Source organism: Macaca fascicularis, chromosome 1 (assembly GCF_037993035.2).
Source record: "Macaca fascicularis isolate 582-1 chromosome 1, T2T-MFA8v1.1".
Lineage (NCBI taxonomy): Eukaryota > Metazoa > Chordata > Mammalia > Primates > Cercopithecidae > Macaca > Macaca fascicularis.
The window spans coordinates 231682006-231695605 of NC_088375.1; the positions used below are offsets into that span (position 1 = coordinate 231682006).

Below are 13600 nucleotides of genomic sequence, written 5' to 3' on the forward strand. Positions count from 1 at the left end.
ATCCCTGTCCTCAAAAGAAGGCAACGTGGTCTATACTCCCAAAATGCAGGGGTCATGACGTCCTTCTGCCATCAGAGACTTCAGTCATTTGGGCAGCTGGCCTTCCCCGGAGTCCCCACTCCAGCTAAGGGGTGACCCTGGACTCAGCTCTCAGCTTTCCACCTTCTCTTCCCCTTCCTTCCCCCTTCTCTTCCTCCTCCTCCTCTCCCTCCTTCCTCCTTCCTGCTCCTCTTCCTCCTCTCTTCCTCCTCTGCCCCTGGTTTGGCTCTTGTTCTCGTCTTCTCCCGTGGTCAGGTCTGAAGCTCTGTGCTGGGTCCACAGGCAGCACCATCAGGGTGGAGGCCAGGGTCAGGTGCAGGAGACACTCACCCTGTGACTCCCCAGCCCCGTCTACTCAGTGGAAGGTAGGACAAGCACCACTCTCTGCATTTCCAGGAGGGCCACGTGTGCCGGGGATACTTGAGTTGTTCTTCAGATCCCACACAGGACTTCCAAGCTATTTTAAAATCCACCTTAAGCCTAAAGGAGGGTCCTGGCTAAGGGCCTCAGTGGAGCCCGTGGTTTTCTGTGGGTGTGCAGGCTCCAGCCCACGTCCGTCGCGGCTGCAGCCGGCGGGCCAGTCCCCCAGGCCCCTCTCTCCAGGCCATTGACTCAGTGGTTGTGAGGAGAGCCTCTGCCCCTCAGGCCCTGGCACTCATCACGGGGATTGTTCCCTCTACTGGAAAGGCTGGTGAGCCTCAGCCTCTGCGGTGGGATACCATGAAGAAGGTCCCATGTTTGACTTCCAGTCTGATATCTCAGCGCTCACCCGAGTGCAGCAGGGGTAAGTGAGGTTCCTTCCCCAGCAAGACCCTGGGATGCCTGGAGCCTCTGCATTCCCCTGGTCGGGGGAGAGAGACGGAACACAAGGACATCCCTGTGCCGGGATCACCGCACAGCTGTTCTGGAGGCCTCGAGGGGCAGGGTCACCTCTGAGAGCTCAGACTTAAGACAGGGTCCACCGTGGTCTCTCCAGGAGGACAGCATGGTGCACGTGTCCACATGGGCAGGCGCCAAGGGCCAGCAGAGGGGCTCGAGTGCAGCTAGGGCTCCTGGCCGAGCGAGACTTGCGCTTCTCAGCCCCCAGCGATTCTTCATGCACTACAGAAGCTCATCAGAGGCCCGCCCCATGGGACGAGGATGCTTCAAGGGGGCCCGGCAGCTCCCGTGCAAACCTAGCTCCAGGAGCCAGGACAACTGGAACCTTCTGGAAATGGGACTTTGGCTGACCCAGGAGCCTGAGCAGCCTCTCCTCCCTTCTTGTTCCTGCCTAGAGACCCTTGTTCCTGGGGTGGGCAGGAAGGGGAGGACCGAGCCGGCCAGCCTCTGCAGGTGGAACACGTGAGCTGTTACTGAGAAGCTCAGCGGAGCCCCACTGGCGAGGGGCTCTGGGGGCCCAGACATTTCATGTTGCTTACGTTCACGTATTTCCAGCCTGGCTTGTTTTCACACTAGGTTTTATTTTTGTGCCCCTGCCCTAGGCCCTGAGACCCCCCACGCTCTTTGGGGGACACCTGGCTGTGGTTCCCCACCCACGGGCAAGCTGCTTGGTGGCACCCCACGGCCATTGGCAGGATCCAGAGGTGCCTGTTGAAACTGCAGAGCAACCAAGCATCCTAATCCCCCTCCGCCCCCACCCCGCACAGCACTCTCTCCAGCCTCCGCGGAGCGCCAGGGCTGAAACGAAGGCTGATAAATTAGTCTAGAGGGAAACAAGGCCGCTTCTACTTGTAAAAGGTCATTTCGACTTTGTTCTGGGTGAGGGTTTATCTCAGCTGCTGCCGCGACAGACAATGCCTGGGGCCTAAATGGCAGAAATCTTAGCTCTGCTCGTGAAATTACGGTGCTGATAAGCCGGAATGGACTTTAGAGAGATCTAAATGGGAACGGAGTGGACGTAGGTATTTTTGAACATGATTGAACAGAGACGACACAATGGGATGTACAATTAAACTGGGCATTAGCCCAGAAGGAAGGAACTCTGCCGACTCTGCCGAAAGCCAGACAAAGGGGGTTCCTGTAGCCTGCGTGCGGCTGGTAATCCCTGCCCCAGCCCGTGGCAAGAGGCGCAGCCGGGACCGGAGGACCAGAGTGGACGCACGAGAGCTCCTGGGCGGCTGCTGCTGGAGGCTGGTGCCATTCCTCATGCGGCAGGGGAGAGTGGGGCCCACTCACCAAGCAAGCTCACTGGAAAGCATGGCGGTGCTGCCCACGCATCCCAGGAGGCCGTGGCCCAGTGCCACGCCAAGCACTCCAGGTGGGCCCGGAGCTGCAAAAGCAAGAAGAGACCACGCTCCCCTGCACAGCAGACACTCTCGTGGCATCCTGGCAGCTAAGAATAGCCACTTTGAGGCCATTCTACTTACATATGTTCTAAACGACAGGAAAGGCCCAGCCAGGGGCATGCAGAACGCACCCTCCACGCAGGCAACGGGGCCGTCTCGCAGCCATTCTCCAAAGGGCCTTCTCAGGCACTCCGATAAACTGCTCACCCCAGAGAGACGCTGCCCTGGGTTGACCAGGCCCCTCAAGGCGGGTGCCTAAATCACAGCAACCCAACCACACTGCAGCTCGGGGGTCCAGAGAACGCATGGAGTGCCCCGCCCCTGTCCCGAGCAGACTCCCCGCGTGCAGGAGGCAGCAGAAACAGGCGGCCCGCAGGGGTGGTCCTCAGGTCGCTGCCCCTCAGCGGGTCCGTGAGTAGTTGCGTCCCCCTCATCTCTGGCTGAGGCCAAGGTGGCCCGTACCACCCTGAGAACACATTCCTACCCCAGCTGATGACCCGGCCCTTGAGAATTCGTGCCACAGGAGAAGCTCTGACCAGCAGCCAGGCCTGGCGGGAGGGCAGTGGGACCTGCTGCTGCCTCCTGAGGAGTATGAGGTTCACGCGTGCGTCCCGACCCTTGTCCCTGACCCGGGGAGACCTCTGTGGCCTGGAACGCATGGGACCTGCATCTGACCCAGGGGAGGGAGGGCCACCCAGGAACTGGCCCACAGGCCTCAGGGGGCCTCCCCAGGGAGCCTCCCCAGGGAGCCACCAGGTCACAGTCACCCACCCTCAGGAGGGGCTGCCCTCCCCACTCATTCTGTTCCCTGCGAAGTCTGCTGCTGGAAAATTACTCGAAATTAAAAGATCTCAAGCACAAATGACCTGTACCATAGATTCTTCAGTCTTAGTGGGTCCAGTTGCTTTCTGCCACCCTCGGAGGCCCACCACCTGACAGCACAAAGCTAACCCCAGCACAGCGTTGCAGGGACCGCACTGTGGGTGCAGGTACCAGAGGCTAATTAGCTGCTTCTCAGGCCTCTGCCAGCCCTGCCTGGCTCCTCCAGGATGCCAAGGCTGTAGGATCACCCAAGGGACAATCGGACTGAGTGCCTACAACAGGCTGGGGCCTCTCTGATGGCTGGGGGCACACAGGAGGGAGGGGCCTGTCCTGCTCACAGCTGATATCCAGGAGCTGCAGGGGCAGAAAGGGCCCGCCTGGGGTCGGGACCCTGGGCTCTTGTCCTGGGTCCACCCAGCCCGTGGTCCCACATGACTCCCTCCCTGGAGCCCAGTTCATAACTGCATTGGGAGGGGGAGGAGACGGTGATGCCCCAAGTGGGACTCAGGTACGACAAGGAGCCCCTCCTATCCCAGCCATCACCCCATGCCCGTGGGGCGCATGGTTGGTCAGCCTCGGGCCACCCTGTGTAGCTGTGGCCGGGGACGGCAGCCATGCTGATGAACCAGAGATGTGAAGTCCACCCCAGCCTCAGCCGCTGCCTAGAGCCCCTGGGCAACAGTGGGGTCCCCCAGTGGCCCCAGGTGCCCTCCTCTTCGCAGCCCCAGCTTCTGCTCCTTCTACCTGCCCTGCTGAGGCCCGTGGTCAGGAAAGGCTCTGCTGCTACCCATCAGCCGCTGCACCTTCAGGAACAGCCTCTCTGGGCTCCCATGGGTATGGGAGGAAGTTAGTTCAGGGTGGGCCCCTTTCCCAGGGCCTCCTCCTGGGCTGGAATCCTCCAAGTGCCCCCACAATGATTCCTTCTTAGAATGCAGATTCCTGGGACCTACCCCAGGAACTCTAAGCCAGGAGGTAGAGAATGGGGCTGGAATTGGGTGGGGGTCTCACAGGCTGACCATCTGGGTCAGGAACCCATGGGGTTCCTGGGTGAACCCATCTCTGGTGCCACGAGCACCCTGGGGCCACTGAAGAACCCCAGCTTCAGGAAGGGGTACTGGGTGGTGAGCCTCACTCCCTGCCAGGTGCCCCCAGCATTCTCAGGCCCTACAAGGGCCCATGGGGCTGGGTTTGGGTTTGGGACCTGCTTTCAAAGAAGGGGACAGCAGCTCCTAAGAAAAAGTGGGGCTGAGGTCACGTTTATGACACAGAATTCCCCCGAGCCTAGAGAAGGCCATTGACTGTACTGAAGTCCAGTTCCAGGGCCTGGCTGGGTCACGGACCTGCAGAGGACAGAGCCACGTTCAGGCAGAAGCACGAGGCGCTGGGCCTAGGCAATCGGCCTGCGAGGCACAGAGTTGAGACTGCCCACCTACATGCTGTTAGTGCGGGCGGGAACCGGGTCTGGGCCCAGCTCCCGCTCCTGCTCCTGTACCTCTCCCATCTGGCAGGAGCCTGGCTACCCCCAGTGAGATCCTGCTGGGGTCACTGAGCGGGACCCCCACCCACCTCGGGGTCCCTGCATGGACAAACCTGGAGGCCAGGAGCTATTCCTTCCTTCTCGGCCCCAGGTTCCCCTGTCAGAGCCAGGGTGGCCGTGTCCTAATCACGGCACAGCTGGGAGGGTCCCAGTGGAGACAGAGCCTCACAGAGACTGGGGTGCACAGCAGGTGCCCGCCAGGCCGACACAGAGGCCACATGCCTCTGTCATACTCCCTTCATGTCCATCCTTATTTTCCCTAAGGAAGAAAGGGAGGAGGGAAAAGGGCAGGAGGCTCTGGAGCACCCTGTTCTCACAGGGAGCCTTGGGGAGCCCAGAGGGAGGCTGGGCCACGCCCCCACGCAGAAGCCCTTCTTCCTCCTGCTTCTGGCAACCCTGACGATGTTTTCAGGCCTCTTGGTACAAGCGGTCGGTTCCCGAGTAAGGGTGGGCTCTGGGTGTCACTGGGGCGGGGGGCGTGTGGGATGTGATTGGCAAAATGCTATTTAAGAAGTTGGTATTCGCAGATGTCTCTCGAATATGAAAAGAAAATATTTATTTCCTTTTTCGCTTGTGAATCAGAATGCTCTATTTAAAGAAAGTCCCCTCTGCTGGGCTGCAGTGGAGTTATTACCCCTTAAGGAAGTAAAGGAGAGCCATCAGGGAGGTATTCTTAGTCATTCTCTCTCCTTTTTTCTAAAATTCCTTATATACCCGTGCCTCCGAGCCGGGCCGAAGATAGTGCAGGATTTCATGGCATTCTTGGGCTAAAAACGTCTAGGGCTGATGTCACGGTGCCGGGGGAAATGGGAGGTCTGTGCTGTGACTCCTGCATGGCACTGTCGGCTGCTCCTAGAGCCGAGGCCCGTGGGTTTCTCTGCATCCCTGTCCCCATGGTGGCCTCAGGCTCCGCACCATCCCACAGGGCCCCGTCTCTCTCCAAATCCCAATGCTGTGTGCCCCGCCGAGCTGCCGGGTGCCGCCTCCACAGGAACACTCCTCAGAGCATCCGCTGACCGGCGTGCTCACGGTTTTAGACGTGCCGTGTTAGGCCTCCATAGAAATATCCAGAAGCTCCTGAGTGGGGAAGCGCGGCAAAGCTTCCTGGCGTCACGCAGAACTCTGCATGCAGAATGGAGCAGCAGAGGCGCCCAGAGCCAGGCCAGGTGCCCGGGCCGAGAGCATGCATCTAGGAACCTTGGAGTGAAAGGGCAGGCCAGGAACAAGTTTTGGCATCTAGACGATAAAATGTGGGACTGAGAATACCAGGCCCTAATGTGTGGCGAGCAGACGGTGGCGTGTGGCGGGGAGACGGTGGCGTGTGGCGGGGAGACGGTGGCGTGTGGCGGGGAGACGGTGGCGTGTCACGGGGAGACGGTGGTGTGTGGCGGGGAGACGGTGGCGTGTGGCGAGCAGACGGTGGCCGGACGCTGCAGAGTCCAGCCTTGACATTATCAGACCTGCCCCAGCCTCCCTCCCTGAGACTAGAACCCGTGCCGAGGCCCCCGACACCTGCCGTGGTCTGCCCCTTCCCCTCTGTTGGAATTTAAAGGATAAGGAGTAACAGGGTGATCTAAAAGCTCAGCCAATGAGCGCCGGCTGCCCCTACGGCAAGCCAGTGAGGAGGGCTCATGGCGGGGCTCAGCTCCAGGGTGAAAGGGGCACGGGACAGACAGAAGGAAGCACCCTGCACCGAGAGGTACCAGTGAACACCTCTGCAGGGCCCAAGATGTGCCGGTCGTCTGCTGAGTGACCAAATGCCCTCAACAATCATCCTAAATAGCCCCTCAGGGTGCACTGAGCATTGCGGAAGGCCAGACGAGTGCTTTGGGAGCCCTTGTTCCTCAGCCCTCCCACCTGTCCCTTGCCCGGCAGTCTGGTGCAGGTGCGGGACAGGACATCCAGGCGGGCTCTCCACTCCCCCTTTCTAGGTCAGCTGTTCTGGGCCCAGGCTGTAAATTAGGATCTCCTGGGAGCTTCCACATGTCTGATGCCAGAGGGGTTTGCCAGGACTTTGGGTCCAACACTGAGATGCTCCTGGGCAAACAGGCAGGTTGGTCGTCCTCCCTGGCTCCAGCCCAGCATCTCCGAGGCAGGCCTGGCACCTGTATTTCCCATGCTTCCCAGGCAACACCAACACGCAGTTAAGGGAAGCCCACAGCCCCCAGCCTCTGCCCTCAGGTCTCAGGCACCCAGGAAAGACTTGAGAGCCTTCCTGACCACCCCCTCCCTGAGGACAGACCGACATGTGGGAGGGGCACTCACTTTCACATTTTTCTATGCCCTCAGCAGACATTGTTGGGGGCAGGAGCTTGCACCTCCTCCCAGGCTGGGTGGGCGCACTTCCCAGAATATGCCTGAGCTGCGGGAGCTCTCTGGGTTGAGCCTTCCTTGCCTGCCATCCTGGGGTCCCCCAGAGCCGGATGGGATGGAGAGTGTGGAGGTCCATGACTGTGGACAGCTCCAGGGGTGCAAAGGGAACACCCAGCCCACTGAGCAGTGGGCGCTGGACACATGAGTTCTGCTTCTACAGAGAAGGGCTATGTCAAACACTTCTGGGTTCAAACCAGCCTCCGGTGGCTGGCAGGTGCCCCTTCTTCCTGAATCCCAGAGCCACGAGGCAGCCTGAGGATCTCCTAGGAATGGCTAGACCTGGCACTGGTGGGAGCTGCTGCTCCATCCCTTTGGTGGCTGAGCAGGAGCCCGAAGCCTCAGGAGGTCAACCCTGGAGGTGGGGTGGGCAGGAAGGCAGCACATCCTTCCACAGCTGCAGGGAACATTGGTGACTCTCTCAATGCCTGCAACACACCCAGAGCTGCCCCCTTGTAAGCTGCTGTGTCTGTTGGGTACTCGCTGTCTGGCCGCTGTGTCTGCTGAGTACTCGCCATCTGGCCGCTGCGTCTGCTGGGTGCTCGCCGTCTGGCCGCTGCGTCTGCTGGGTGCTCGCCGTCTGGCCGCTGCATCTGCTGGGTGCTCGCCGTCTGGCCGCTGCGTCTGCTGGGTGCTCGCCGTCTGGCCGCTGCGTCTGCTGGGTGCTCGCTGTCTGGCCGGATCCTTCCTAAACTCTGCTGTGCACATGAACCACCAGGGATCTCGCTCAATTGCACGTGGTGACTCAGTGAGTCCGGGGGGGGGCAAGGTTCTGCATTTCCAACAAACCTGCAGGGAGGCCAGCACTGCTGGTGCAGGGACCACACTGAGCACCGAGGTCTTGATGGAAACAAGGCAGCTGTGTGTGTCCATCTCCGGGTTGATCTTGATTTCCTGTTTGCTCGTGAGGCCACAGGGACTGAAAAGGACTGAAGCAGAGTCCCAGGAGCCTCGACAATCCATCCGGGGCAGGAACTGGGGCTTGGTTAAAACGGGGTCACTTCTGCCTGGGCTCAGACCTATGGCCAAGCTCACCTTGGTTTCCCAGCCCAGGACCCACGGAGGGGTCTAAGTCCAGCTCCTGCACCAGCACCAAGCCCCACCCGCTGCCGTGAAAACTGTAGGAAGGTGGAGCCTCCAATGGGACCTCCTACTTCCCCAAACCCAGTCCCAAAACCCACATCCATCATGAAGAGATTGGCCAATCGCAACACGAGCGGGCCAGAGCGTGAGGTCTGGATGGAGGGACTGACTCCTTAGGGTCTCCTCCTAACACCCTGAGCCTGGTCATTAATCTAGAGCCTGGAAGTGTCTGTCCAGGATCTTCTGGCTCAAAATCCAACCAGAGCTCCCAGAGAAGCAAGCTCCGCAGGCACCCAACCCGCATGCCTCAAGACAGCCAGCTCCAAAAGCTGCTGAGCCCAGATGGGCTGGCGGCACAGATGACCCCCAACCTTAGAGGCCAAGGCCCTGTCTAGGACTTCAGGCAAAAACTAAGCTGTGGGGGGCATTTGTGTGTGCAAGCTCACACACAATCTCCTGCAGCAAGTCATGTTAATATTTACTGGTGAGGGGACGTTCAGGAGGAAGGGAGAAGGGGCTGGGGTTCGTGTGTGGGAAGGGGTAGCCTGGGTGATTCCCTACCCTGCCCTGTGGGTCTGGCCATATCGCAAAAACCCTGGAGCAAATTTGCCATTGCCCCTCCTGCCGTCGGACTGAACTAGATCTCAGCACGTGGGGCCCTCCCGTGCTCCCCGGTACGTGGGGAAGCCGGTTCTGGGGGCCGCATGTTTATGCCTGCCTCACGGTGCCTTTAAAAGCCCATCATGGACATTTGTGCTGTGATGTCGGAGACTGAAGCCCCATAGCACTGCCCTTCCTGTTGTCCCAGGGAGCCAGATGCCTGGCTGGGCTGCCCCCACCCCACTCCATCGTTATCCTTTCACTTGGGACCAAAATGAACCTGCAAATGTGTTTCTCATTTCTCCCACTCAGGAACAGAAGAGCATCAGTATTGCAAACATATGTAGGGGGACTTTACTTCCTCCCAAATCCTGCCTTTCTTCAAGGCTTTCATCAAGTTTTGGATGAAATTCCATATTACATGTGTGCCCATTTCTCATCTTCTGAGGGTGCAGGCTGGGCTTGCTCTCACCCATCCCTGGCTGCTGTGTAGCTCCTGGTCCACAGGGGAGACTGGCAGGTCCTGGCCCTGCCAAAGACTCTCAGTGGGCTCTGGGGACCCTGGAGGCACCAGCTTGGGGGTCCCATGATGGTAGTGCCAGATAATTGGTGTGGCCTAAGGCCTCTGGGCTGGTTCCCCTGTGACCCCGGAGCTTCCCACAGGCCTTGGCCTAGACACAGAGCATTTGTTGATTGAACAAATAAACACACATTAATATTCAGTAAATAACGCCGGGGGTGAGGTCGTCCACTTCAGTACATTCTTTAAATAATTGAAACCCCATCAATTCACATTAACATTTTTCACCTGGCCTCTTAAGCAGAGGCAGAGGCACTTACTCATCAGTGTTCTGATTACAGGCGGGGCTGGTGATGCAGTTGAGAGCCTTTCTGGGGAGACACAGTCAACAAAGAAACAAGCAGACCTTGGGTGGGAGACAGTGGCCGACACACTGAGAAAAGTGCCCCCAGTGCCTCCCCTGGGGGTCCTGCAGGATCCCGCCCCAGCAGGCCCCGAGCCTCAGGGCCCTGGGCACACAGCTGAAGGCCCAGCTGGGGGCAGGTGGCCTCACCCAGCGCCTCACCCACTGCCTCCTCCCTCTGGGCTGCCACTGGGCAGCCACCTCTTAATTAGCAAAACAAACAGCACGATGATAAATGTCAGATTTACTCAACAAATGATCAAAACCACTGTTTTTGCAGACCCCGGGGCGATCAAATGCCCTCACCGGTGATTTCCTCCAGGCAGGTGGGCTCCGGTGGCGGCAGGCGGGGTGTGATATTTGGGAGGAGACTGAACCCTGCTGTGTCCAGATGGAGGAGGCCAGGCATTTCGGGTGCCCTTCCTGACAAACCCCCTCCCTGAGACGAAGCTCAGGGGGCCCTTTCCACACACCTGGGGCACATACACAGCCACGCACAGGGTGAACCCCCAGGTCGGAGGTGGGGCATCTGACTCAGGGCACATCTCAGGGTGCCCCACAGCACCCAGGAACAAAGCGGGTTTAGTCAGTGACTATTCCTAATACATAGGAGGGAAAGAGGAGGGGGCAGCTCTCCCCACCAGCGTCAGCCTCGGTGTGGAAGGAGTGCAGGCTTCGAACCAGCGACCGAGGCCGGAGGAAAGTCAGTTCCCAACCCCCACCCTCATTCCCACTTTGTTAACGGAAAGCTCCCGCTTGAAGTCAGGCTGCCCCACAGCCTTGAACCCAAAGCTCGTGGGTGCCTCACGTGCTCCCTGCCCCGTCCCTCATCCCCAGGGAGTCGTGCTGTCATCTACGTCAGCCCCACGTCAGGGAGAGAAGGGCCCCGACCCTCCCCAGTCATCCCAAAGCCCAGCGTTGCCTGGCAGCGTGTCTCTTGTGATAAAAAGAGAAAGGAAAATCAACCCTCTCATTTTATTTTATTTCAACTGAATTGTCCAGAACAAGAACTTTGTTCTCAGAGTAGAAAGAAAATGGTTTCCACCGTGTCCCAAAATGACAGTAAGAATAATCCACGTTACTGTTATTTCAAACCTGTCCTTCGAGAGACGCACACCCTGTTCCTGCAGGGGCTGCTACCCGGCGAGATCCCCGTGCTCACGCCACTCCCAGATCCCCTCTCCTCCAGGGGAACCCCGCTTCTGAGCTCAGAGTGGCCACAACACCACGCTCCTGGCCACCACGTAGGGAGGCCAAAATGACACCGATCCTTCTCGGATTTTGTTTGTTATCTTTGCTAAAATGTCATTACTTGTTCTTTTTCAGTAAATAAATACTGTGGACATTACAGTAAAATCAAATCACTCTGATTCATAATACTTAATTACCAGTGTGAAAGTGAACAATTATACACACGAAATTCAGGACCATCAGAGATAACACACACGCATGGGCCATCCCAGGCCTGACCTGGAATCCCACTGGCATGACGCTGGCACCCATGTTTTTCTCTGACCCAGGCCTGACCTGGGATCCCACTGGCGTGACGCTGGCACCCCTGTTTTTCTCTGACCCAGGCCTGACCTGGGATCCCACTGGCGTGACGCTGGCACCCATGTTTTTCTCTGACCCAGGCCTGACCTGGGATCCCACTGGCATGACGCTGGCACCCATGTTTTTCTCTGACCCAGGCCTGACCTGGGATCCCACTGGCATGACGCTGGCACCCATGTTTTTCTCTGACCCAGGCCCGACCTGGGATCCCACTGGTGTGATGCTGGCACCCATGTTTTTCTCTGACCCAGGCCTGACCTGGGATCCCACTGGTGTGACGCTGGCACCCATGTTTTTCTCTGACCCAGGCCTGCTCTGATCGAGCTCACTGCAGAGGCGTGGAGGGAAAAGGGCTAGCAGGGCCGCCTGGTTGGTGTGAGTGGCTTGGGAAGGGGACTCAGCAGAAGGTGCTTCTCGTGTCTGGAACTACAGAGGGATCCCAGCCCTGAAGCCTGGTGCTCCTTTCCTGTCTCAGGCCCCTGTTCACGGCACTCGGAAGACAGGCCAGGCAGTTGGCAAGAGGAAGAAATCCTCAGAGAAAGGGGCACCCGCAAGTCACTTCTCCCTCCAGGGCCACCTCGGGGAAGGCAAAAACCCAAAGGGAAATGGCAATCAGCTCTTTCGGGACGCGTGGAAAATTCTGGGAAGGTGGCTTAGGGGACGATGTCACTTTTTCTGCCCAAAGGCCCCAGCTGAGGTGGCTGGAGGTGGGGAGAAACCTCCTTGATTGACGGACATCGCTCATTTCAGGCAGTTGGGGCTGCCACCTAATTTCCACCCCCTGCTTCCTCCTCTCTGTCCTTCACAGAGGAGGTGGTGGCTTCCTGCCCAGTTCCAATGTCAGCTCCCGAAGGCACCGACGCACATGGCTGCCCCCTGCCCCATCTCATGGAAGTGACAAAACCCAAAGGTGGCCCCAAAGCCAGGGAGTTGGTGCCCGAACGCACAAGGAAAACAAGGTCGGGCGAGATCCTGCCGGGTGCGCGGGGAGCACCGTTTGAGGGCGTCGGGGGGAGAGTAAATATTTCTAAGCACCAGCAAGAGGGGTATCTGTCAGGTGGCCACCGTGGAACAAAGCCCTCCGCAGAAACGGGAGGTGCACCGTGGGGAGAGCGCGTTCCCTCACGTACACACACACCAGGGATAAACACACCGCAAAGTCAACAGGCAGCGGCAGGCAGCGGCGCAGCCTGCACCGGGCCTGGCACCACACGGACATCGTGATATGGGCCATTTCTTTTTTTAAAAAAAAAGCAAATAGAAACTTGTATCAGAGTACCCAAGAACAAAGTCACCTGAAGGTCATCCAAAGTGCTACCTGCAGGGCCCCTGGACCTCTCACATCCACAAGCCACCTCCTAATTAAACAGTCCAGACCTTTCTAAGTGTGAGGGACACACACCCTTGAATTCCTTTCCCACACACCAGGGAGGGCGGGACAGGGCGCTTCTGCCAAAGTCACTTCCACTGCACAACCAAAGACGAACGTTGCTACCAAAATGCTCTCCTTGGTCCCATGAGGGGCCTGTAGGGCCATGAAGCTGGGCAGTGTCTCCACCGAGGTCTTCTACTCCAAACTCTCTCCCTGTTCTGTCTAACTGGTGCCCCTGGCTCCTGGCCAGTCCCTCCTGAAGGTAACCTGACCTTGGGCCCACACTCACTGTCCTCTGCCTCTCGATGGAGGGGGGTGGTGCGCCCGGCCCACAGGTGCTGCCCGTAGAGCTGCGGCTCCCACCCTGCTGGATGGCTGCGGACTCTGCCACATGCTTTTCTTCAGGCACCGGGACCCCCATAGCTCTATAATTAGCGGAGGGGGGAGCTTTAAGCTGACACTCAGGGAACAGCTTCTGAGTCTCCCTATATCCTTGACGAGGAGCCACACAGGACTCTGTGAGCTACCAAGGACCACACCTGCCTGCTGGGAGCTGCCGAGGTGCCCTGGTCTTGCCCAGGGAGGATGCACTTAGCTCTGCAGGGTGCGGGCAGCCTCTGGCCCCCAGGCTGTCAGTGTTCTTACAAAGGGCTCTTAATGCCGTCAGCCCAGGGAGGTGCTCAAGGGCTGCTGGAGGCCACAGGGGCCTCCCCAGGGCCCATCTGAGTTGGGGCAGGCCTGATAGTGAGCATGGAACTGGCTGGGGACTTCTCCAGAGTCACGAGCGGCCAGGAGAGGAGGTGGGCAAGACGCAGGATCCTGCCCCCATCCATCTGGGGTTCCTCTTCCCTGCTCAGGCCATTTGCCCATGAGGAGCCTACCTCCATCTGGGCACTTCAGAGGCTGGGAGGCACAGGGGAATCTGCCCGGTGTTCCCATTTTCTACCCAAGCAGCAGCCCTGCCAAAAAGACCACCGACAACTGGCTGTGTGGGGCCTGCAGAAAGGCCAGGGCC

At 58.9% G+C, this 13600-nt stretch overlaps 1 protein-coding gene across 27 annotated transcripts in view; it reads right to left on the reverse strand.

Annotated features, from left to right (window-relative positions):
- Positions 1 to 13600, reverse strand: part of PRDM16 (PR/SET domain 16) — a 366115-nt gene that overhangs the window by 236503 nt on the left and 116012 nt on the right. The window lies entirely within an intron of this gene.